The sequence below is a fragment of the Hyla sarda genome, chromosome 8 (assembly GCF_029499605.1).
Source record: "Hyla sarda isolate aHylSar1 chromosome 8, aHylSar1.hap1, whole genome shotgun sequence".
Lineage (NCBI taxonomy): Eukaryota > Metazoa > Chordata > Amphibia > Anura > Hylidae > Hyla > Hyla sarda.
This window is the reverse complement of record NC_079196.1, coordinates 86,277,930-86,303,577: the sequence shown is the minus strand read 5'-3', so window position 1 is coordinate 86,303,577 and position 25,648 is coordinate 86,277,930. Positions and strand designations below refer to the sequence as shown.

The 25,648-nt window shown below is 41.4% G+C and overlaps 1 protein-coding gene across 1 annotated transcript in view; it reads right to left on the bottom strand.

The window, feature by feature from the left end:
• The window catches only part of LOC130284785 (glucosidase 2 subunit beta-like), an 81,955-nt gene extending 59,649 nt beyond the window's left edge, over window positions 1-22,306 (bottom strand). Inside the window, exon 1 of the mRNA XM_056535535.1 lies at window positions 22,282-22,306. The gene's annotated coding sequence lies outside the window, so the exon portion shown is untranslated. The remainder of the gene's footprint in view (window positions 1-22,281) is intronic.
• Between the last annotated feature and the right edge of the window lie 3,342 nt (window positions 22,307-25,648).

Below are 25,648 nucleotides of genomic sequence, written 5' to 3'. Positions count from 1 at the left end.
ACAGCTCTGTGGTTCAAACGGAAAATAATTTCCACTGTAGTATTCAGCAGCTAATAAGTACAGGAAGGATTAAGATTTTTTAATAGAAGTAATTTACAAATCTGTTTAACTTTCTGGCAGCAGTTGATTTAAAAAAGAAAACGTTTTTCACAGGAGTACCCCTTTAAATCCCTGCAGTGTGTCCCAGCCCTACTTGTGATTGCAGTTTATCTTCATTTACTAGCTTTCAGTCTGTTATTGTCTCATATGTTTCTCTGACCTCCTGCCTGTTTATTGACCATTCTGTTGTAGTTCTCTTGTTTTGACCCTTTGCACATTTCCTGATACTGCCTTTGCCTATGTGGTTTTTACCTTTGCTCCATCCTGATTTTGACTTTGCCTGCCAGACATTGCCTTTTCTGTGTGTGTATTCCTTGTCTGTCTATCCTGACCGGCTTTCCTGACTTCTGTATGGTGTTTGTTTGCAGTATTGATAACTTTTTACTGATTGTTGCTGGCTTGGACTGACTAAATACTTTTGACGCCCCTGCACCTTGTCTAGCATAAGGTCCATCGCCCAGTTGGGCTCGCTGTTTAGGGTGAATAGTCCAAGTAGGGGGGAAGGTGGTTTTGGTTAGTGTTGCTCACGAATATTCGCAATTCGAATATTATTCGCGAATATCGCATATTCGCGAATTCGCGAATTTCGCGAATATAGCGCTATATATTCGTAATTACGAATATTCGTTTTTTTTTTTTTGTTTTTTTTTTCACAGTACACCTCACAGTGATCATCCCTCTCTGCTTCCAGCTTGTGTGGTGTAAAGAAGGCTGTAATACTACTGTGTGAGACTGTCGCGCGAAAATTCGCATATGCGAAAATTAGCATATGATAATGTTCGCATATGCGAATATTCACGAGTGTTAATTTTCGCGTGCGCGAATATTCGCAAATGCGAAAATAAAACAAGAATATAACGAATATGCGAATATTCGCGAATATATGACGAATATTCGTCCATATATTCGCGAATATTCGCGAATTCGAATATGGCCTATGCCGCTCAACACTAGTTTTGGTAGCATCAGGGCTGCTTTGCTCCCTACCCCAGATGTGACATATGTTTAGTAGACAACATTATCAAACCTGTCCAGAGGAAAAGTTGCTGAGTTGCCGATAGCAACCAATCAGATCTAATTTTCAGAGGCCTTTTTAAAAAATGAAAGAAGCAATCTAATTGGTTGCTATGGGCAACTCAGGTTTTGATAAATCTCCCCCTATATCCCCAAAAGCAATTTTGGACCTGGGTTTTGGACCTCTTGAGCTTAGCAGCAACAAGATTCTTGTAAACTCAGTCTAGATGTGCTGAGATTTTTGATCAAAATCCGCAACAGTATGTACCTCTGGCTGTACCAAGATCAGACAAACACATTGGTCATGGTAATAGACTGTGTCAAATGGAGACACGGCTGTTGTGTCTGCCATAGGTAGCAGCCCCCAACTGAGTATTGGTCCTTTACCCGACTGCAAAGTGAGAGGGATAGGGAAGACAGTAAGGTCCAAAAAAGGTAATCTAGATAACAAGCAAAGCTAGAACAGTACAGAAGTACAGGAAGAACTCATAAGGCATAAAAGCCCAATTGCAGGTGACTGTGGCCAGCAGCTGTCTGTTTAAACCCACTGCAGTAAGAAGGCACAGGACGTCACCCCTCTCCTTTTCCATTCTTCAAATAACAAAATGTAAACAAAAAAACATAAACATATTTGCTATCAATGTAGAAATGTCAAAATGATTAAATAGTAATGGAACCACATGGTGAATTAATGAAAAAAACATACCAAAATCCAGCATTGTGTTTTTTTTTTTTGCCAAAATGGTACCAATGAAAAGACTCAGATTATGTCACAAAAAACATAGAAAAGTTAAAAGCTATAGGGGCTAGAAAATGGTGAGTTAAATATAATTTTTTAATCATAAGTAAATCTGACAAAAACAATACAAATTGGGTATCATTGTAACGGTACCAACCTGTGGAAACAGATAATTGCCCAGATTTATCAATCAGCCTGAAACCCAAATTGTCTATTATTTCCCATAACAACCAATCACAGCTCAATTTTCATGTCTTAATAAGCTCTTGTAAAGTGAAAGTTGAGCTGTGATTGGTTGTTATGGGAAAAAACAGACAATTAGAGTTTCAGATGATTCATAAATATAGGCCAATATGTAAATTTTACTGCACAGTAAACAGTGTAAAAACTAACACCGCCACATTTGCTAAATTACATTAATTTTGTTTAGTTTTTTCTCCTCACAAATATTATTGTTTTTATTTTTCAGTATATTTTATGGTAATATGAAGGATGTTAATCTATGGCTGGCTTTACACGGACATATTATGAATGCATAAGAACGTTCGTTATACGTTATACAAGTAAAAGTCGGACCATGGGTCAGAAAGAATAAACTGACAACTTAGTTTGGGTCATCAGACCAGCAGTAAGGCTCAGGACTTGTGACTGTATTACAGATACATATACATGCCCATAAGAAGCATGTGTGAAGCCAGCCTAAGGATAGTATCCAGAGGAAAAGTTCAGGTTGATCATTCAAGTCTTAGGCTGCTTTCATACTCTAAAATTAGTTAAAAGATCCATCATAAATGCCCGTTAGAAAAGCTTTAAAGGGGTACTCCGGTGAAAACCTTTTTTCTTTTAAATCAACTGGTTGCAGTAAGTTAAACATATTTGTAAATGACTTCTATTAAAAAAATCTTAATCCTTCCTGTACTTTAGCTGCCTGCTGAATACTACAGAGGAAATTATTTTCTTTTTGGAATGCTCTCTGATGACATCACAACCACAGTTCTCTCTGCTGACGTTATAATAATAATAATAACGCTCTATTTATCGTTGTCCTTAGTGGGATTTGAACCCAAGTCCCCAGCACTGCAGGGCAGCAGTGCTAACCATTGAGCCACCATGCTGCCCTTAGCATACATCTGCTATGCATGGTTGCTAAAATGGACAGAGATGTCAGCAGAGAGCACTGTGTTCGTGATGTCATCAGTGTTCCAAAAAGAAAGGAATTTCCTCTGTAGCATTCAGCAGCTAATAAGTACTGGAAGGATTAAGATTTTTTAATAGAAGTAATTTACAAATATGTTTAACTTTCTGCCACCAGTTGATTTAAAAGAAAAAAGGTTTTCACCGGAGTACCCCTTTAAAAAAAAGGATGTTAAACGTCCATCACAAAATCAGATTAAAGTCTATGGGATTTTTTGATTATCCGTTATGACCCGTTATAGTCCGTCAAAACTAACAGACGTTAGTTGTGACGGAAGAATTAACGGAACATGCACTAATTTTTCTTCCGTCACAAGAAACGGATAAATTAACGGCCGTTATTTTTAACATTGAGGTCTATGGCTGAGGGACGTTAGCAAATACATCCATTAATGTCCGTTATTATAACGGCCGCTATTTTTACTGAGCATGCTCAGTAAAGCCTTCACGACCCTGAAGTCACATGGTGTAGTGCTCACAACCCCTGTCACACCCCCTCTCTTCTTTCTGGATCCTGCAGGAGGCAGCATTGAAGTTGGTTCCAACACAATCCTTCGTCATCCTTTGCTTTTCACTGGAAAAATCTTTTTTGACTGAAGGTGGGTACATGGATGGCTCCTACGCGGTATGTTTTGTGACTTTTTCAGTGTATGTTGGAACATGTGCTTGTAGCTGCAGGGATTTTTGCCTGCAGTTTGTATGGGAGCATAAATGCTTTTTGGTAGGGAAGTGTGCATGGTCATTTTGAACCATGTGGTGCCACTCTGTGCCATTTTTCTGTCTGCCAAGTGCTTGCCATGTGCTTGCATTTTTGCAGGACACGGGCATTTTTGCCCACAGTTTGCATTGGGGCATGAATGCTTTTGGTAGGGAAATGTGTATGATTATTTTGAACTGTGTGGTGCCACTCTGTGCCCTTTTTCTGTCCCCCATGTGCTTGCTTTTTTGCAGGACACAGGCATTTTTGCCCGCGGTTTGTTTGGGGGCATGAATGTTTTTGGTTGCGAAGTGTGCATGATCATTTTGGACCGTGTGGTGCCAGTCTGCGGCATTCTTCTGTCTGCCATGTCCTCGCATTTTTGCAGGACATGGGCATTTTTGCATGCAGTTTGTATGGGGGCATGAATGTTTTGGCTAGGGTAGTGTACAGAATTATTTTGTACCGTGAGGTGCAACTTTGTCCTTTTATTTTATTTATTTTTAATTTTTTTCTATAATTAATGTGCACTTTTGTTAATTTTTTATTTTTTTTAATGTTTTTTTTAGACCGAATGCCTAAGAAAATAATTTAAAAAAACAAGAGAGCCCAAGCAGGCAGAAAAGAAGGGGAGTTCTCACATTTTGGAATTATTTATTTTATTATTTTGACATTATATAATTGCTATTATTTTTTAATAATTTTTTTTGGGGGGGGGGGTAATTTGTATTTTACAGATTGTAGACCCAACCTCATCGGAGGATGAGGAACCGGATTATCGGAGCCGAAGTTCTCCAAGGCCCAGTGTAAGTATTTAAATTTTTTTGCATAAATGTGTTTCCATATTTCATCTAGATTTCATTTTTTTATTCCAGTTGGATAATTTCTTTTGAATTGCACAGTACAATTTTGGACCATGTTGCGCCACTTTGTGGGACCCTGGGCTAACAGCGCGCGGCATTGATCATTGTGCCGCGCACTGTTAACCCTTCAGACGCGGCGATCAAAGTTGAATGCCGCATCTCAAAACGAAAGTAAACGCTTCCCGGCAGCTCAGTCGGGCTGATCAGGACATCGCAATAAAATCTCGATGTTCCGATCAGCTGAGACGCAGGCGGAGGTCTCCTTACCTGACTCCGTGGCGTCCAATCGTCGATTGGTTGCTCCAAGCCTGAGCTACAGGCTTGAACAATCAAGCCCCTATCTGACTGATCCGTGCAAAGCTATGGCTTTGCAGGGATCAGCATAGGAGATCAGTGTGTGTAGTGTTATAGGTCCCTATGGGAGCTATAACACTGCAAAAAAAAGTGAAAAAATAAGTTAACAAAGGTCATTTAACCCCTTCCCTAATAAAAGTTTGAATCACCCCCCTTTTCCCATAAAAAAAAACTGTGTAAATAAAAATAAACATATGTGGTATTGCCGCTTGCAAAAATGTCCGAACTATAAAAATATATCGTTAATTAAATCGCACGGTCAATGGCGTGCGCGCAAAAAAATTCAAAATTCCAAAATAGTGTATTTTGGTCACTTTTTATATCATGAAAAAATGAATAAAAAGCGATCAAAAAGTCCGATCAATACAAAAATGGTACCGATAAAAACTTCAGAACACGGCACAAAAAATTAGCCCTAATACTGGCCCGTACGCAGAAAAATAAAAAAGTTATAGGGGTTAGAAGATGAGAATTTTTAACATATACATTTTCCTGCATGTAGTTATGATTTTTTTCCGAAGTACGAAAATATCCAACCTATATAAGTAGGGTATCATTTTAACCATATGGACCTACAGAATAAAGATAAGGTGTTATTTTTACCAAAAAATGCACTGTGTAGAAACGAAAGCCCCCAAAAGTTACAAAATGAAATTTTTTCTTCAATTTCGTCGCACAATGAATTTTTTTTCCATTTCATCGTGGATTTTTGGGTAAAATGACTAATGTCACTGCAAAGTAGAATTGGTGGCACAAAAAGTAAGCCATCATATGGAATTTTATGTGCAAAATTGAAAGCGTTATGATTTTTAGAAGGTGATGAGGAAAAAAAATGAAAATGCAAAAACGTTTTTTTTTAACCTTAAGAGGTTAAAAAAAAAATGTCCAAGAAAGCTCAGAACATATGATCCTGCTAAGACACTCTGCCAGCTTCTGTCAGTAAATACCGTGCAAAATCGTCTCCGAGAAGCGTGATGGACTGGGTTGATTTTCTTGATGACTGCTGTAGGCCAGGCAGAGCTGCTTCCACTTCTTCATGATCACTGGGGGAGACTCCTAGGTTAGGAAGAAGTTGTGGAGAACAACAGCTGCCTTAACAACCTGATCAACCACATGCGGGTGCAGTTGGATTGGCCATGTGAAGATCCGCCATTTGCCTGCACTCCACATAGCGTCTTTCACGTGACAGTCTGTAGTTGAAGATCTACACCTGTATACAATAAACATAATAATGTTCACAAGTGTAACAAAGATATGTAAGCCTGGAGAGAAAATAGAACATATAGAACAATATAACCAGATTAGATGGTGTGGACAAATTAAACCTGTAAAAGAAGGATGCAACAACATTTTGCAATAGCAAAAATACATATTGCTATTTTGTGTTTCATCCTTCTTTTACAGGTTTACAGGTTTAATTTGTCCACACAGTCTAATCTGGTTATATTGTTCTATATGTTCTACTTTCTCTCTAGGCTTACATATCTTTGTTACACTTGTGAACATTATTATGTTTATTGTATACAGCCGTAGGGCCCTGCGGCTGTCACTCTATATACCTGATATATTAACTATACATATTTAATACATTTTATCTTAAATAGATCTGGAAATCTGCATTTTTTCTCCGATGTGAACCATCCATCCATCACATTTCCTATTTTGGTTAGTGTACCGAGGACTGAGTAATCTATTTTTTTACTTATAATTTACAAATCTGTTTAACTTTCTGGAGCCAGTTGATATAAAAAAAAAAAAAAATCCTACTGGGAGTACACCTTTAAATCCTTGGAATGGATATTGTCTTGTCAGACTATGGTATACACTCATTGACAAAATAATACACCTAGATAGAAATGTTACATTGAAGCAAAATTTGGCATGCAGTTATGTTTCAGATAAGTAAATGATTACAGGTGTGGTCTGATTAGAAATTAGTACTTGCCACAAGATGGTGTAAAAGTGCTTCGGCAGGGCCCTGCAAAAAGTCTCTCAGATGCTACTTTTGGGTATAGTATCTCTTGGTGAGAGATTGTTGACTGTTAGACATGTTTCTACAATACTTAAAGACATTGGGGGAGATTTATCAAAACCTGCTTAGAGAAAGAGTAGATGCCCACAGCAACCAATCAGATTGCTTCTTTCCCTTTTCAAGAGGCCTGTGAAAAATGAAAGAAGCAATCTGATTTGGTGCTATGGACAACTGCACCACTCTTCCTCTTTACAGGTTTTGATAAATCTCCCCTTTTTCCCAGCTAATAGACTTTGATAAGCATTGGAAAGCAGGGTGGTCCTTTTGACGAATCATCAAGGCTGTCCTAACCAAGCTGTTAGCAGGAGTTGGGAGCAGTGCAGGAGTTGGGAGAAGTGGTCCATGCAGACCACCAGAAAAGTGAATTGGTTGATTAGCCAACAGGAATGAAAGGCTCCATTTAGACACACTATTTAGACACAGGTGGCAACTTCACTAAACACCCCTGTCCCTGCCCGTTCCATTTTCAAAAGCTTAGCAAAAATAAATTTGGTGTCACTGTGCCTATTAGGTTTCCTGCCATTAATAGTCTGGCCAACATTGTCTGCAGTGGAGTATGGAGGCGTTATGGTGAGTGCTTAAATCCTGCCTATGTTGTGGAGTCATACACTGCCCCAACTACTGGTGTGATGATCTGTGAGCCATTGCATACAACAGTTGGTCACCTCAGTAGTGATACAAGGAACACTAACAGTACAACTATATTTGCAGGACATCATGTGGCCATGTGTGTTGCCTCTTGTGACAGGGCTTACAATTGGTATATTTTAGCAGCATTATGGCAGGTCTACATATTCCTGATGGTAATAGGTTTTTACAGTGCCCTAATACAAGTATCTAGTCAATATTGTCTCTTTTTGTGATTTCTAGAGGCAGTCCAACAGAATACTAGGGCTTTCTTTTAACACTTAGGGGGAGATTTATTGGTTGCTATGGGCAACTCAGCAACTTTTTCTCTGGACAGGTTTTAACTCTTCCCCTTAGAGCTTAAATGTATATTTTCGCAATTATATTTTAAAACACTTATGTGCACAAAAGGACTTTGATTCAACTCCTTTTTGGTGCATTATTTTATTATTTTTTTTTGTTTATTAGTGTATAATCCAACACAATCATTGTCTAGATACAGTAAGATGCTGACACCAGGCAGCCCCAACAATCAACTGTCCAGTGGGACACCTGGCACACTACCAATCGGCAAAGACCATCAATAATCTTTGGCCATAACACCACTTTAACTCAAATTTGACAAAATATACATTCCTTAGTGCAATCAAACTGCTTTGAGATGACTGAAAGTAGGTGCGTATTCTTTACGGTGATCTTTTTCAAGTTGTGGTATTTGATGTAAACCCTCCTGTCCTTTTAAACAAAAAATAATTGGACACCAGCAGCAGAATATTTCCATATGAAATCTCTTATCCGATTCTCCTTCAAGTAGTCTCACCTTGCCACAGTCTGTGGTAGGAGGAGTGAATGTACCCTACTCGTGCCCAGAAGTGGAATGGCACAATCGTAAAAAAGGTGCCCTTGAAGGGTCTCTGATTTTTCTTGGAGAAGACACATGCAGATTCCTGATGCCAATCAGGGGCACCAGCAGGAGATGAAATTGACCTTAGTGAGATTAGGCAAGTGCCAACTAGATCTTTAAGGCAGTGCTAGAATCAGGGGGTACACTAGCAGACAATCTGACCAGAGGACTAATTTATAGTGGAATGGAATCGAGTGTCCTTCTGCAACTCTTGAGTCCATGAAAGCAAGGCACGATTTATTGAGTCTCTTAAACTTGAGCTGACAGCAACCAACAATTAGTCAGGCCTAAGATGATTCCCTGCTGTCACCTAGGCATTTACATTTTCTGGTTTACAGGACAAACAAAATAATTGACTTGCAGATAACCTCTATGTCCAGAGTAAAGAAAAGTAAACAAGAATTTTTTTTCCTTCTCAGAACAAAGCTATGTGATACAATTACATGGGCTTCTCTGCAACAGCAGCAAAAGGATTATAGGAGTCTGGAGCCAGGCAGGAATACCAGCAAGTGTATACCTTCTTTTAAGGCCTCATTTGAAAGCCAAGTACCTAGGGACATCAAATGATCAAGATCTTTTTTGCTGGCAAGAGCACAGTTGGAACACTTGTTTAGCAGGTTTATAACAATCTGCAGGCAGGGGAGTAAAGATTGATGTGCTATTGGAATCCATGGCCTGTACTGTCTTTTACCGGATATGTGGATTCTCTAAGTCACCAACAGGGTGGCAATGGCTACATTGTGATACAGAGTATACATTTTTTTCCTTTACTCTTTACTTTACCCGAAGGAGATATGGACTTTCTTATACAAATTTCCAGGTTGTGGTCCATAGAGAGCAGTCTGTATGCAACAAATTAAAGAAGGAGAGGAATACATATTCAGGAACAGAAACAACCATCAGTGCCAGGTAAAAAAATCTCAAGAGCAAAGCAGAAGTAATTTCCAGGGACAAGACAGAGATAAAGGTCAGGGTAAAACATGAGTCAGTATCAGAGTCAAGAGCTAGGGAGGGAAATTGCAATTAGTGGCCAAGACATGGCAGGGCAATTCCCCTTTAAAAAGAATGTGAGGCCTGCCATCATTATCAGGCATCAGTTATTCAGGCATTGAAATGCCACATACAGCAGGGCAGGGGTAGAGGCAAAGAAGAAAGATACTAGTGAAGGAAGTTGCCCGGAGCTGCTGCAGCTGACAGGGACTTGTCACAGGAGCTCGTCAAGGTAACAAATACGGTGTAAGTAAAATGTATGATGTTGAAAACACAAGCTTCACAATACAATCTTTTTCTGGGGTAAGTCCATAGAAGAAAACCATAAAGATGTCAGAAAATTGTTTTTAGCTAAGTGATGAAATTATGTGGGATAACAGTACGGAAACTCTACATTTCTCTGTGGTACATGAACTTCGGTAAACAGGCAACAGTTGACCTTGAAAAGTCAGAACAAAAGTTGGAAAATATGTGCCCAATTTTATTTACATTCAATGACAAAAGCACTTATAAGAAGGACATGGCTAAAATGGAGTGGTTGCAGAGAAGGGTGACCAAGGTAATTAAGGGAATGAATTACAGGACCAAGACAGGTTATCAAGCTTGGGGTTATTTAGTTTGGAAGAAAGAAGTCTTAGGGGCGATTTGATCACAATGTACACATATATTAACAGAGATCTATTTAGTCATGTTTTTACACATTGGCACTCTACAACTATCCTATGGAGAATACATTATTTAGTACTATACACTATATATATATATATATATATATATATATATATATATATATATATAGTATACTGTATATATAGTACACTGTATATTGCTTTTCATTAACTTTTTTTTTTTTACTTTTGTATGACTTGTTTTTTATAAGGACCAAAAATAACAACACGTCATAATTTCCAAATGGAGACTATAGAGGAGGAGGTTCCAAATGGAAAAGCTGTTTTCTTCAAATGCTAATTTTAAAGCCTTTGTGTGCATCTGCTTATTTTGACCTCATTTTAACACTAACACAGCTACAATTTTCTTCCACAGACCCACTTTACCCAAGCAAACGCCTCCAATGACCCATTTTTAAAATCAACTTATTATTTGTGCATAAGGTTAAACAGCATTTTGTACCAACCTTTGTACCCACAGTTTTTTGCACCCACAGTTTTTCATGAATTAATGTTTTTCTGTATAACCAGCTGCTATGATTATTTCCATTTCCATTCATTTCACATTTACTTTCTTTCAGCAAACAAGACATTTAAAGACATATTTAGTCTCATTACTTGCTTTGTGTTTTTCTTTAGTACAGTCTTCTTGCATTCACCACTTTTAACTCCTTTCAGTTTACCAATATCTTCAGACATTGTTTATTATATTGTTTATTGTGATATATATTAATGCTACATGCAATATATGTGCAAAATAATAATTAGATATAATCAAAATATAAAACAGAAGAAACCATGTTATGGCTGATTTCACACACAATCTTTATGTTCATCTTTTTTGCTTTGTTTTTTACAAAAAAAGCCCAAAAATGCCTGTTTTTCTGTTCTCTGTGATGCAATTTTTGTGACATTTTGTCAGTTTCACTTTTCTCATTACAACTCGTAATTTATTAATCATGTGAATCAATGATTTGTAACCGTAGCTTATGTTCCCTCTGACCAAAAAAACATAAGTACCAAATACTGAACAGTACAATGTGCAAATCCAGCCTTAAAAGGGCACATCTTATCCACTATCCAAAGGATAATTGGGAGTTTATAATTTGTCATTGTGTGTAGTTGCTTTTCTTTGTGCTTTTTTTTTGCATTGAATTTTGTTAACTTGAGGGAAATTTATCACAAGTACACTAAAGAAGGCTATGAGATTAAAAACATATAACTAGGTCTTTTTCTAGATCTCTGCTTGGAGTAGTGGAGATTTGTGATTTTTGTGCTTTGTGCTGTATTTTTGTATCTTCATAAATTACAGACTACCACATACCAAACTTGTGGTCAATCCTCGAAAAGTGCATGCACAAACAAAATCACAGAAGTTGTGATAAACTCTGAACACCAATAATGCAACATGTGGCCCAAAAGCTGATATCCAGCATGCCAGGGAGAATTGCAGGAGTCATAAATTTGTTCTCCTTGAGAAAGCCACAGTGTTAGTGGCGAAAAATGTTGCAGTGTGACAGTTTCTGATTTCAGATTGCAGTTCCTGAGTCTCTGTAGTTCATACCATACACATATCATGCATTGGGGTTGCTAAAATAGGTGGCAGATACCACAGTAGCTTGTCCGTGTCTGTGGTGCACAACAGTTTCAAAAGCATATAAGGTGCATCTATTAGCCCTAATTAGGGCACAAACATGTGAAACTCTACTTTAGACTCTAAATACACGCATGACGTCACACGGGGGTGCAGGCGTGACATCACACGCCGCCCACCCTGTGATCGCCCATAATCAGACCCGGAGCGAACATGCTCCGGGGACTGATTACAAATGGGGTGCCGTGTGCAAGATCACGGGGGGTCCCCAGCGGCGGGACTCCAGCGGTCAGGCATCTTATCCCCTATCCTTTGGATAGGGGATAAGATATCTAAGCACCGGAGTACCCCTTTAAGGACCAAGCCCGTTTTCACCTTCAGGACAAGGCCAGTTTTATTTTTGCATTTTTGTTTTTTCCTCCTCGCCTTCTAAAATCCATAACTCATTTATATTTCCATCTACAGACCCATATAAAGGGCTTGTTTTTTGCTTGACCAATTGTACTTTGTAATGAAACCTCTCATTTTACCATTAAATGTACGGCGAACCCAAATAAAAAACATTTTAGGGAGGAAATTTAAATGAAAACCACAATTTTGCACATTTTGAAGGGTTTTGTTTTCACACTGTACACTTTACGGTAAATATGACATGTGTTCTTTATTCTGTGGGTCAATACGATTAAAATGATACCCATGGCTAGATACTTTTATATTTTTGTACCGCTTAAAAAAAATCTAAAACTTTTTGTACAAAATCAGTAATCTAAAATCGCCCTATTTTGACCACCTATAACTTTTTCATTTTTCTATAAATAAGGCGGTATGAGGGCTCATTTTTTTCACCATCATCTGTACTTTTTATTGATACCACATTTGCATATATAAAGCTTTTAGATAATTTTTTATTCATTTTTTTTATAAAATGTGACAAAAAACTGCATTTTTGGACTTTTACATTTTTTACGTTTACGCCATTCACCTACGGGATCACTAACATTATATTTTTATAGTTAGGACATTTACACATGCGGCAATACCAAATATGTTTACAAAAAAAAGTTTATGCTTTTTGGGGGTAAAATGGGAAAAACTGACAATTTTCATTTTTATTGGGGGGGGGGGGATTTTTCACTTTTTTTTTTTACTTTTTATTTTTACATTTCTCAACTGTTTTTTTTTTTACACTTTTTATGTCCCCATAGGGGACTAGCTATAGCCATCCTTTGATCGCTAATACTGTTCAGTGCTATGTATAGGGCATAGCACTGATCAGTATTATCGGTGATCTTCTGCTCTATTCTGCTCGATCTCAGACCAGAGCAGAAGTCCCCCCTCCCATAGGCTTGCATTGAGGGGCGGAGCATGACGTCACACGGGGCGAAGGCGTGACGTCACACGCCACCGGACCTGTGGTAACCGGTAATCAGGCCCGGAGCTCCGGGGGCTGATTTTAACTGGGGTGGTGCGTCCTTTGGATAGGGGATAAGATGTCTAAGCGCCGGAGTACCCCTTTAACGACCACGGACGTATATTTACATCCTGTGGCCGGCTCCGGATCTGAAGCGCGATCAGAAGCTGAGCGTGCTTCGTATCTGTGAGGTCCCGGTTGCTATCAGCAACCAGGACCTGCGGCTAATTGCCGATCGGGCTGATGTCCGGTATTATCCCTTTAGACGCCGTGATACACTGCTGGAGCTGTTCAGGATCGCCGTGGTGAAATCGCAGCATCCTGAATAGCTGCCAGGACAGTGGGAGGTGTCTAACCTTGCTCCCAGCTATCCGGTCGGCGTTTTATTGCTCCAAGCCTGAAATCCAGGCTTGAGCAATCAAGCGCAGAAAACACTGATCAATGCATTCCTATGGCAATGCATTGAACAGTGTAAGAGATCAGTGCATGCAGTTTTATAGCCATTAGAGGGGGCTATAACACTGCATTAAAAAAGTTTAAAAAAAAGTGAATAAATGTGATTTAACCCCTTCCCTAATAAAAATCAGAATCACCCCCCTTTTCCCATTAAATAAAAAAAGTGTGTAAATTAAAATAAAAACAAACATGGTATCGCTGCGTGCGTAAATGTCTGAACCATAAAAATATATTGTTAATTAAACCGCATTGGTCAATGGTGTGTGTGCAAAAAAATGCCAAAGTCAAAAAAAGCGTCTTTTTGGTCACTTTTTATACCTTCAAAAATGAATAAAAAGCGATCAAAAAGACCGATCAAAAAAATCAAAAATCTCTTTGACAGCTAGTTGCACTGTGCAGCATTATAGTAATTTGTATTAAAAACATTAGAGGTACACTTTAATCTAACAAATAATATGTGCCTTTAAAATGTTACATTTATCAATTACTCTTAAAATATACCCCAAATATTCTTGAAATTAAATAATGAACCCTGTATTTCACATAGTCATTGCAGCTATAAGAAGAAAAAATAAACTGTTCCCATTGCTCTCCCTCTATGCAGCATTTGCCCCTAAAAGGCATACACTAAGACAGTTACCAACGCCAGGTATCTGTAGTATTTGGAATATTTTTGGATACCTTCTCCACTAATGAAGCTGGGACCAATACAGGGGAAACAAGTGTCTGGTCTTTACCGGGTAGCAAGCTAATTTGGTTTCTTTTTTATTATTATTAATGAACACAACATTTGTGAAATAGCTGGGTGGTGAAGAATAAAGGGTGTTCTGCAATAGCAGAAGAGAACTTTTATATTCCGCGTGTATGGGGCTTATTAATGACTATAATTACTCCTGTAAAATCCAGCATTTAGATTTTTTTTGTAAATGTTACTTTGAATTGTTTCCAGTATTGTTTCCAGTATTATTTCAGGCATAAACTGATTTTAATAATAGTTTCATGCATCTGCTTACACCCACTAAGGAACGTAAGCACTCTATGCAGTAGTATGAAGAAAGCCTTTACAATCACACCCCTCGAACAGAGTACCCCTTTGTCTAGACAAGTTTTCATGTGACTATCTTTACACATCCATACATTATTTATAGAGGAAATTTTCTTTGAGAAGACCAATTTACAATGCAATTGTTGGTGGTCTTCTCAAAGAGGTTTTGCTGATAAGCAAATCTGACATTTAGGAGTCTGGCAAAAACTAGGTAGGTAGGAGTCACTGTTGAAACATTACTGAAATTCAGCAACTGTCAGATACAAAAACTTTTTAAAGGTTTTATATCTTGGCAAAACATTGACCTTTCTAATTTTCTAATTTACTTCATAAGAAAAATGTATTTCCTTTATATAGAAATCATGGCTTTGTCCAAGCTGAAGCACAGGCATAGACAATGTCCAGTAAGTGAGGGTGGGCTAGCACTCCTCTGTGCTCTCTCCTTTCTGATAGGACTCCTCTGTGCTCTCTCCTGTCTGATAGGACTCATCTGTGCTCTCTCCTGTCTAATAGCACTTCTCTGTGCTCTCTCCTTTCTGATAGTACTCCTCTGTGCTTTCTCCTGTCTGATAGGACTCCTCTGTGTTCTCTCTTGTCTGACAGGACTCCTCTGTGCTCTCTCCTTTCTGATAGTACTCCTCTGTGCTCTCTCCTGTCTGATAGGACTCCTCTGTGTTCTCTCCTGTCTGATAGTACTCCTCTGTGCTCTCTCCTGTCTGATAGGACTCCTCTGTGTTCTCTCCTGTCTGATAGGACTCCTCTGTGCTCTCTCCTGTCTGATAGCACTCCTCGGTGCTCTCTCCTGTGTGATAGTATTCCTCTGTACGCTCTCCTGTCTGATAGTACTCCTCTGTGCTCTCTCCTGTCTGATAGCACTCATCTGTGCTCTCTGTTGTCTGATAGGACTCCTCTGTGCTCTCTCTTGTCTGATAGCACTCCTCTGTGCTCTCTCCTGCCTGATAGCACACCTTTTTGCTCCCTCCTGTCTGGTAGGACTCCTCTGTGCTCCCTCCTGTCTGACAGGACTTCTCTGTTCTCTCTCCTGTCTGAAAGCACTCCTCTGTGCTCTCTGTTGTCTGATAGGACTCCTCTGTGCTCTCTCCTGTCTGATAGCACACCTGTGCTCTCTTCTGTCTTATAGCACTCCTCTTTGCTCTCTCCTGTCTGATATGACTCCTCTGTGCTCTCTCCTGTCTGATAGCACTCCTCGGTGCTCTCTCCTGTCTGATAGGACTCCTCTGTGCTCTCTCCTGTCTAATAGCACTTGTCTGTGCTCTCTCCTTTCTGATAGTACTCCTCTTTGCTTTCTCCTGTCTGATAGGACTCCTCTGTGTTCTCTCCTGTCTGACAGGACTCCTCTGTGCTCTCTCCTTTCTGATAGTACTCCTCTGTGCTCTCTCCTGTCTGATAGGACGCCTCTGTGTTCTGTCCTGTCTGATAGGACTCCTCTGTGCTCTTTCCTGTCTGATAGGACTCCTCTATGCTCTCTCCTATCTGATAGTACTCCTCTGTGCTCTCTCCTGTCTGATAGCACTCCTCGGTGCTCTCTCCTGTGTGATAGTATTCCACTGTACGCTCTCCTGTCTGATAGTACTCCTCTGTGCTCTCTCCTGTCTGATAGCACTCCTCAGTGCTCTCTGTTGTCTGATAGGACTCATCTGTGCTCTCTATTGTCTGATAGCACTCCTCTGTGCTCTCTCCTGCCTGATAGCACTCCTCTGTACTCTCTCCTGTCTGATAGGACTCCTCTGTGCTCTCTCCTGTCTGATAGGACTCCTCTGTGTTCTCTCCTGTCTGATAGCACTCCTCTATGCTCTCTCCTGTCCTTTCAGACACGGAGGAGTGCTAGCCCACCCTCACTTACTGGACTTTGTCCATGCCTGTGCTTCAGCTTGTACAAAGCCATGATTTTATAAGCCATGATTTCTATAAAAAGGAAATAAAATTGTCTTATGAAGTATATTAGAAAGGTTAATGTTCTTCCAAGATGTACAACATATAAAAAGTTTCTGAATCTGACAGTGCCCATTTAATCCACCGCTTTTTTCAGAAATGTGTGGCTTTTTTCAATTCTGAACGAAATTGGAGCTGCATTTGTGTGGAATTGCAGTGGAAGTTTTGCTGCAGAATTTCAGAATGGAATTCTGGTTCTGGCCAGCAAAAAAAATATTGCCCCTTTTCAACCATTTGCATACCAGACCAGACAGTGCCAGCAAAAGAAATGCTTACAGAGTCCCAGAGAGAGGAGATGGCAAGGAAGAGGTTATACAACGAAATGTCCCTAGATGTTGACATCAGTTCCTGGCTGAGAAAGAAAAATGAACAGTATTGTACAGTGTTATTATGTTTTGAACACTGTCAGTAGTGAGCATAGAGAATAGCAGTGTTTCCCAACAAGTGTGCATCCAACTGTTGCAAAACAACTCCCAGCATGCCCGGAGAGCCTTTGGCTGGATGGCCATGCCGAAAGCTGTAGCTTTGCAACAGCTGGAGGCACCCTGATTGGGAAAGAGAGGTTTGGTGGTTCCTTATCGCACTGTTTAGCTAAGGCCGTGCTATTAATCAGATTTCTTTTAAATAATAAATATAGATGGAGATCGCCTCTAACTTTTTTTCAAGCCTGAGGATGACTTTTAGTTCAGGACATTACAACTTGGCATCACAAACTAACACAATGCAGGCATTCTCAGGAACAAACCGGCCACCAGCTCTTACCCAGGCCACCTAATTTATCAAAAGTGTCCTGCTTCAGCCCACAGTACAGACCCCCGCTGGATTTCAATAGGTAATAAGGGTCGACGTCTCGATGCTCGCTGTGCACGCTAGAGGTACAGTGGGACCCCTAGTGTGGTGTTGGGTGGGGGTAATATGCCAATTAACCTTTTTCTGATGTCAGGGCGTGGTTAGCCTGTACACCACCCAAGGTTGAGCCAGCTTCTCCTTGGCCAGGCACGGGGCAATAAGTACTCTGACGCAAGGTTACATGGAAACTGACTTTACTGAGGCAGAATAGATGATAAAATCCTTTACAGCTCAGATTGGTACAAAGAGAGGTGCAGGTTGAACCTTGGAAGCTTATCGGCTTGCTGGGACTTATAGTTGATTGTGATGTATAAGACTGATTTGCTGTATAGCATTCCACGCTTGACTTTAGTGACTTGGTGGTTGCAGGATTAGACTTGAGGCCTCCTCAAAATCACCTCATAGACTCACTTCACACTTCTCCAAACTGTACCTCAGCAGAGAACTGAACTCTCACCCACCACACTATCAGGGCCGTTTGAAGGAATTTGGGGGCCCCAAGCAAAATGGGTGTGGCTATGTGAAGGCAGAGCCAAAAAAAAGAGAGGGACCAAATGTCAATCATAGTTAGTTATAATAGGGTACATAATGAAAAAAAGTAAGAAATCATATATATATATATGTATATATATATATATATATATATATATATATATATACCACAGAACAAAGAGAGCTGCACTCCAGATACGTATAACCCCGTGCGGGTGTATTTATTCACACATCTGTAGGAAAGCGCTTTCCTACAGATGTGTGAATAAATACACCCGCACGGGGTTATATGTATCTGGAGTGCAGCTCTCTTTGTTCTGTGGTGAATTTCTTGGGGCCTGAGTCGGACCCTGGAGCTGAGCACCCAACGGGATCTGGAATCCTTGGCAACAGCCACGCATGGTGCTTCTTCACTTGGATTGTTTCTATACATATATATATATATATATAGATATATATATATATAGATATAGATATATATATATACACACACATACATTAACATAGGTAGGACAATTTCCCCTGATAAACACATGTACCACTAAATAAATCATACAGTGGTTAACCCCCTCCTCCCAGTAGGCAGGTAGTACCCCCAGATTAACCCCCTCCCCCCAGTAGGCAGGTAGTACCCCCAGATTAACCCCCTCACCTCCCCCTAGTAGGCAGGTAGTACCCCCAGATTAACCCACTCCCCGCTCAGTGGGCAAGTAGTACCCCCAGATTAACACCTTCCCCCAGTAGGAAGGTCGTACCCCCGGATTAACCCCCTCCCCCCAGTAGGCAGGTAGTACCCCTAGATTAGACCCCCCAAGCCTTACCCCCCCCCCCCCCGGCTGGTACCTCTGCTGAAGAGAGGCTCTGCAGTTGCTGGGAATTCAGGCTGGAACCTTCCCCAGTCCCCAAATAAGGGCTTGCACAGCTACGCACGGACCGGTAATGATGTTCGCGCACATCACACTCTCTCAATACCTAGGGCCGGCGTCAGAACGTAGTAACGCCGGCCCTTGAATTCTGGGAGTGTGACGTGACGTGAGCGAACGTCAATATGAGACCGACACGCGTAGCTGTACAGCACTTAACTGGGGGTGGTGACATCCTGAGTTCCCGGCAACTACAAGTTAGCAGGGCACACAAAATAGGAGCTGGAGGCCGAGCGGCTTTAGTCTCTGCCTCTCGCTCTGCTGGCCAGGCCGGCCAACAGGGCGAGCTGCCAAACCGGGAGAGGGGCAGGAGGACAGCCCGACACAACAAGCACCGGCTCTGCTTGGTTTGCCTGTCCTGTAGCGACGGGCCTGCACACTATATATGGTAATCAACACATATAAGAATTTGGGCAATCTGTAAACCACATACAAGTGATTCCCAGGCATTACCAACTTAACAAAAATCGGAGGGAAGTACCAATTTAAAAACTAACTTTTAATGGTATACTTTAAATTGTCTAGAATATCATGTCCCCTATAGTGAAGAAAACGTTATTTCCAAACACCAGTTACATTATAGTTAAAAGATATCAAAGATCCACTGATCTCATTTCACATCAGTATTAATACCGTGATAAAGTTGTAGTAGTATATTTACTGGTTAGAATAATACACACAATAGGAAAAATATTTTGTAATGCATTTGCCTATATGAATGGCAAACCTTAGTCATAAAAATAGTATGAATTACAAGAATAGTAATATAGCTGTTCCCAATGAACGTTTCTATCCCCAGTGTATAAACATCACACTTGGGGATGTCCTATGGGGAATATATCTTGTGTGTTCACAACTGAATATTAGTATTAGGATCACAACAAATGCATCAAGGTGGACCAACTACCCTAATGCAGGGCATATAACATGATGGAGCAGACTATACACACAATGGCCCCCTCTCTAAATAGTAATAGGATATGCAAAAGGCAGTATGTGTGCAGATAATAAAGACTCTTATCCACATGCAGCAGTATTGTAAGTTCACAATGGCCCCGGGAGCGTGGGAGCACAAACCCAGCCTCCTGCCACTGCAGGACCACTGCTCATTGTCTTTAGCGTCTTGTGAGTATCTATCAGTCTACTGGAGGCGTTTATATGATGGGATCTGTAGAGGGAGAAAAAAATAGGGAGACCAGAGGGGGCGCCTCGTGTGATACCGTAAGAGTAGTCAGAGAGAGAGAGCGAGAAAGATGGGGCCTCTTTAGACCCCTAGGTAGTGACTGCTCACCTTGCAGCAAGTAAAAACTTGCATATCAACCCACAACAGGGTTTGGGGAAAGAATCCGGAACCGCTGCTGAGCCTTAGGTTGCAGGAGTGGTGAAACCGCCTCCTGAGTAGAACAATCAATAGCAGAGCGAAAAAGAACCTTTGGATGGCGCTGCTGGTTCCAATGGTGTGGGTAACAAACTGTAGCCAGAGATGCAGGTAGTACAAAACACTGGACAGTTTATTGGATAAACCATAAAACAATAAAATAGGAGGATTACGCGTTTCAGGGGAGCCTCCCCCTTCTTCAATGTGCGTGTAGGGGAGCCTCCCCCTTCTTACCACTAGATGGCAGTGATGTTTAAAAGTTGCAACACTGTGATCAGTTATTTCCGTTCTAAGAAATTTTTTAAGTGTCTGCTATAGAGACTACTGATTCTTAGGTATGTCCAGTGTATTCCGCTGTCCGGCTGCAGTTCGGACACCCGGCGTACTAACTAGAAAGGACACTGGCAAAGCATGCTATTAAAACATTACACCTCTCCTCTAAACCTTTTCGCCATTGTGAATGGCTTTCTCAAAAAATACGAGGCACGTCAGGCTTGCGGTCTGGCGCAGTAATTGTTGCACGATTTGTCTCACGCTATGGACACAGTTCAGACTGGGGGTGTTTTCTTGCATAAGGCACACACCCTTATCCTGTTGTGGAAAAGTTGTAGTGTCGGGTGAGGGTAATGTGCAAATTAACCTTTTTGTGATGCCAAGGCATAGTTAACCTATACTTCACCCGAGGTTGAGCCAGCTTCTCCTGGGCCAGGCTTTGGTCAATAAGTACTTAGATGTAAGGTTACATGGAAACTGACTTTACTGAGGCAGGAAAGATGATAAAATCCTTTATAGCTCTGATTGGTATAAAGAGAGGTGCAGGGTGAACCTTGAAAATGTATCGGCTCGCTGGGATTTATAGTTGATGGTGCTGTATATGACTGATTTGCTGTATGGCATCCCACGCTTGACTTTAGTGACTTGGACTTGACTAACTTGACTGACTTGACTTGAATTAAATCACTGAGACTTAAGTGCTTACTGCTAGGCTTGACATTCACCTGGGTGCTGGGGTTATGACTTAGCAGATGCGTGGTTGCAGGATTAGACTTGAGACCTCCTCAGATCACCTCACACTTCTCCAAACTGTACCTCAGCAGAGAACTGAACTCTAAACTCCTACCACACTATATATGGAGCAGATTTGGAGCATTCCCATTGGGCAGATAAATCACATGGTTCACCTCATACACACTCCCCTAACAACAATGTTTCTAAGAACAGGGCTTAAAGCAACAGGTATACAATAAATGAAAATACATTGACTGTAGTAGATATAGAGTGCTGAGTAGTGTGGGCCCTATAAGGACACTGAAGGCAACATCTGCCACACAGGATGGGCAGTATGCTATATTCTGTACTGGGTCACTACACTAGTGTCTGAGGGAAGAGGAGAGCAGCGCTCATTGAGAGCACCGGGCAACTGAGAGGACTGCGCAACAGACAAGGAAGCTGAGGTTAGCAATGGGGACTCACTGGATGAGATTTATCAAAACCTGTGTAGAGGAAGAGTGGTGCAGTTGCCCATAGCAACTAATTAAGTTGTTTCTCTTATTTTTAAAAAGGCCTCTTAAACATCAAAAAAGCAATCTGATTGCGCTTTTCAGATAGCGGTTTTGCATAATGGCCCCGACAGACAAAGGCATCGTAAGTTGATACCGCATTCAACTTACAATAAGAGCCCGTCATAAGTTGAAACTATCGCATGATGAGGCCATCGTATGTCAAGGGTTCACTGTATAAGGCTGTTGTTCACTCACTGTAAAATCTGCCATTTTTTTCCTTCTATTGTGTTATATTATAGTTTATTAGTGCATAATTCATAGTGCATAAGATGTAATTCCATTGGCTGTTAATCCCTTCCAGCTTCTGGATGTATGTATACGTCCCAGCTGCTAACATGTTCACGCAACTAGACGTATCCATCTGATCTCCTGCTTTGTGTGACGATAGATCAGCAGGACATCAGTGGCAAGAGCCAGCTGTCAATCACAGTACTCACCATGGCATCTATAGGAATGACAGGGGGAGGGTTCACTGACTGTCCTCTATCAACAGTCCCAATGATTGCCATAGCAGCAAGAGGCCAGCTGATGGCCTCTTGTCTGCCAAGTACGGCAGCCTGTGAGGTCCAGCCATAGGCTGGATAAATAAAGTGTAAAAAAAATTAAATAAATGCCTCTTTCCTAATAAGGCCCTGTATTATCACACACACACACACACACACACACACACAACCTATACAATTTACATAATAGGTATTGCCACATTTGTAATGACTTGTACAATAAAATGATAATGTTATTTATATTGCATGGTAAACACTGTGAAGAAAAAAAAAAAGAATCTAATTTTGGTTCCAAATGTGGAATAAAAATTATCCAAAAGGGAAATGGTACCAATAAAATTTACAGCCAGTCCCACAAGAAAAAAAGGCCTCACACAATGCAGTCAGATGAAAAATTAAAAAGTTATGGTTTTTGGAACATAGCACATAAACAAAAAAGATTTAAAAAAAAGGGATTTTTGGTGAAAAGAAAAAAGAACATGAAGCTATATAAATTGTGTATTGCCATAAATGTCTATTGGCTATTAGAGTCCTAATACATGCTAATGATTAGGGGTACAACCATGTATCTAAAAAACCATGGGGCCCGCTCAACTATGAACACTTTCAGCAGCAAGTCTAGAAATGCATGTGCTTATTTGAGTCACTAATGTCCAGGGGCGGACTGACAACACTCAGGGCCCCTGGACCAAAAAAGGTAATGGCCCCCTGCGATGCTCTGCTGCTGGTCACACTTCTGCCCCTATTCTACCCAAATCCCTCCACCAGCCCTACACACAAAATAAACAAAATTTTATATATAAGAAACACTTTAAGGCCCCATTTACACTGAGTAATTCAAGAGGAATTTACTTGAGTAATTCCTCTTGAATTATCCGCTCCAAACTAATGCACATCTCCTCTGTCCATTGACTTTAATGTTTTTTCCGCTGTCCTGTTCACACTGCGGAAATTCTGCTAGCGGAATTCCGACGCTGAATTCCGTTCTGCTTGAAGAATGAGCATGTTCATTCTTCAAGCGGAATCCGCTAGCAGAAATCAATAGAAGTCAATGGTAAAAAAAAATTCCACCCGACATCATTTTCACGCGGAATTCGCGCTGAAATGGCTCAAAAACCCTTCACTTCTTACTCCCCCATTTCCGCACGCAAATTGCTTGCCGATTTTGCGCAAAAATAACATTATTTTTTCCGCCTGTAAATTTTTCGGAAAGAATTACACTTGATTTACTCAGTGTGAACATACCCTAAGGTAGGTAAAATAATTTTCCATGACCAATAATAAAAAGTAAATATTTATCACCACACAATAACTGGATAGATATCAGCTGTACCCAGGATCTGTACACCATATAAGTGATTACAGTTACATCTAGGAACTCACAATTACATATTTTCTGATCAGTGTCGTCCTCTTTCCTTTTCTTCCCCATCCGGATCAGACTGCCATGTCAATCTCTTAACATCTGCAGGACAAACATGTTAGACTCTGCAGTTTTCCAGTGCCCTCCCCCCCTTCCTCTACACAATCGTTCCATCTATAAGGCGCTAACTGTTATAAAGCCCTCAGCCAGATATGTAGGTAGGTGACTATCAGGTAGGTAGGTTGCTTCCCAGGTAGTTAGGAAGCCATGTATGTACATAATTAGGTAGCCAGGTATGTAGGAAGGTAGCAAGATATGTAGGTAGTTAGACAGTCATGTATGTAGGTAGTTAGATAACCAGGTATGTAGGTAATTGGTTAGGCATCCAGGTGCAAAGTTAGCCAGGGAGTTAGTCAAGTAGGCAGACAGCACCCCCTCACCCAGTGGCGGATCCAGAGTCAAGTCTCAGGAGGGGCATTATGAAAAACCCCTATGTAGGTAGTAGGTAGCCCTCCTATTAGTTTAGTAGTTTGTTCCCAAATGAGCTAGGCAGGAACATAGTAGATAGTCCTTCACATTAGGTGTAGGCAGCAGAGTTCCCTTACATTAGGTGTAGGCAGCAGAGTTCCCCCATAGTAGGTGTAGGCAGCAGAGTTCCCCCATAGTAGGTGTAGGCAGCAGAGTTCCCCATAGTGGGTGTAGGCTGCAAAGTTCCCCCATAAGGGGTGTAGGCCACAGAGTTCCTCCACAGTAGGTGTAGGCAGCAGAGTTCCCCCACAGTAGGTGTAGGCAGCAGGGTCCCCCCACAGTAGGTGTAAGCAGCATGGTCCCCCACAGTAGGTGTAGGCAGAAGGGCCCCCACAGTAGGTTTAGGCAGCAGGGTCCCCCCACAGTAGGTGTAGGCAGCAGGATCCCCCCACAGTAGGTGTAGGCAGCAGAGTTAGAGTCCCCCCAGTAGGTGTAGGCAGCAGAGTTAGAGTTCCCCCCCCCCCCGGTTAGGTGTAGGCAGCAGAGTTAGAGTCCCCCCCAGAAGGTGTAGGCAGCAGAGTTAGAGTCCTCCTCCCCCTCAGTAGGTGTAGGCAGCAGAGTTAGTGTTCCCCCAGTAGGTGTAGGCAGCAGAGTTAGAGTCCCCCTCCAGTAATTGTAGGCAGCAGTGTTAACGTCCCCCCCAGTAGGTGTAGGCAGCAGAGTTAGCGTCCCCTCGGTAGGTGTAGGCAGCAGAGTTAGAGTCCCCCTCCAGTAATTGTAGGCAGCAGTGTTAACGTCCCCCCCCCCCCAGTAGGTGTAGGCAGCAGAGTTAGTGTCCCCTCGGTAGGTGTAGGCAGCAGAGTTAGAGTCTTCCTCCACCCCAGTAGGTGTAGGTAGCAGAGTTAGAGTTCCCCCAGTAGGTGTAAGCAGCAGAGTTAGTGTCCCCCCAGTAGGTGTAGGAAACAGAGTTAGAGTCCCCCCCTCAGTAGGTGCAGGCAGCAGAGTTAGTCCCCCCAGTAGGTGTAGGCAGCAAAGTTAGCGTCCCCCCAGTAGGTGTAGGCAGCAGAGTTAGCGTCCCCCCCCCCCAGAGGGTGAAGGCAGCAGGGGCCCGCATCTTCTTTCCTCCACAGAGCTGGCACCGATGAGTGACGTCATCGGGGCCTGCGCTGCAGATGCGGCTCACACAGAGGGGACGCCTTCTCCTGTACATGCGTGTATCGCACATACAGGAGAAGGCAGCGGCGGGCCCTCAGACAACATCCATTTGGACTGGCAAGTCGGTCCGCCCCTGCTAATGTCCATTGGGATGTCACAGCACAGGGATTACCCACACAATGATGACACAGTGCAGTAATAATGCTGACAGTGATGTTTTATTACAGGGATAATGTTTGGCAATTAGGCTCTGTTTCCACACAGGTTTTTTTCGGGCATTTTTTGGAAAACTACCACTGCAGTTTTTGACCCAAA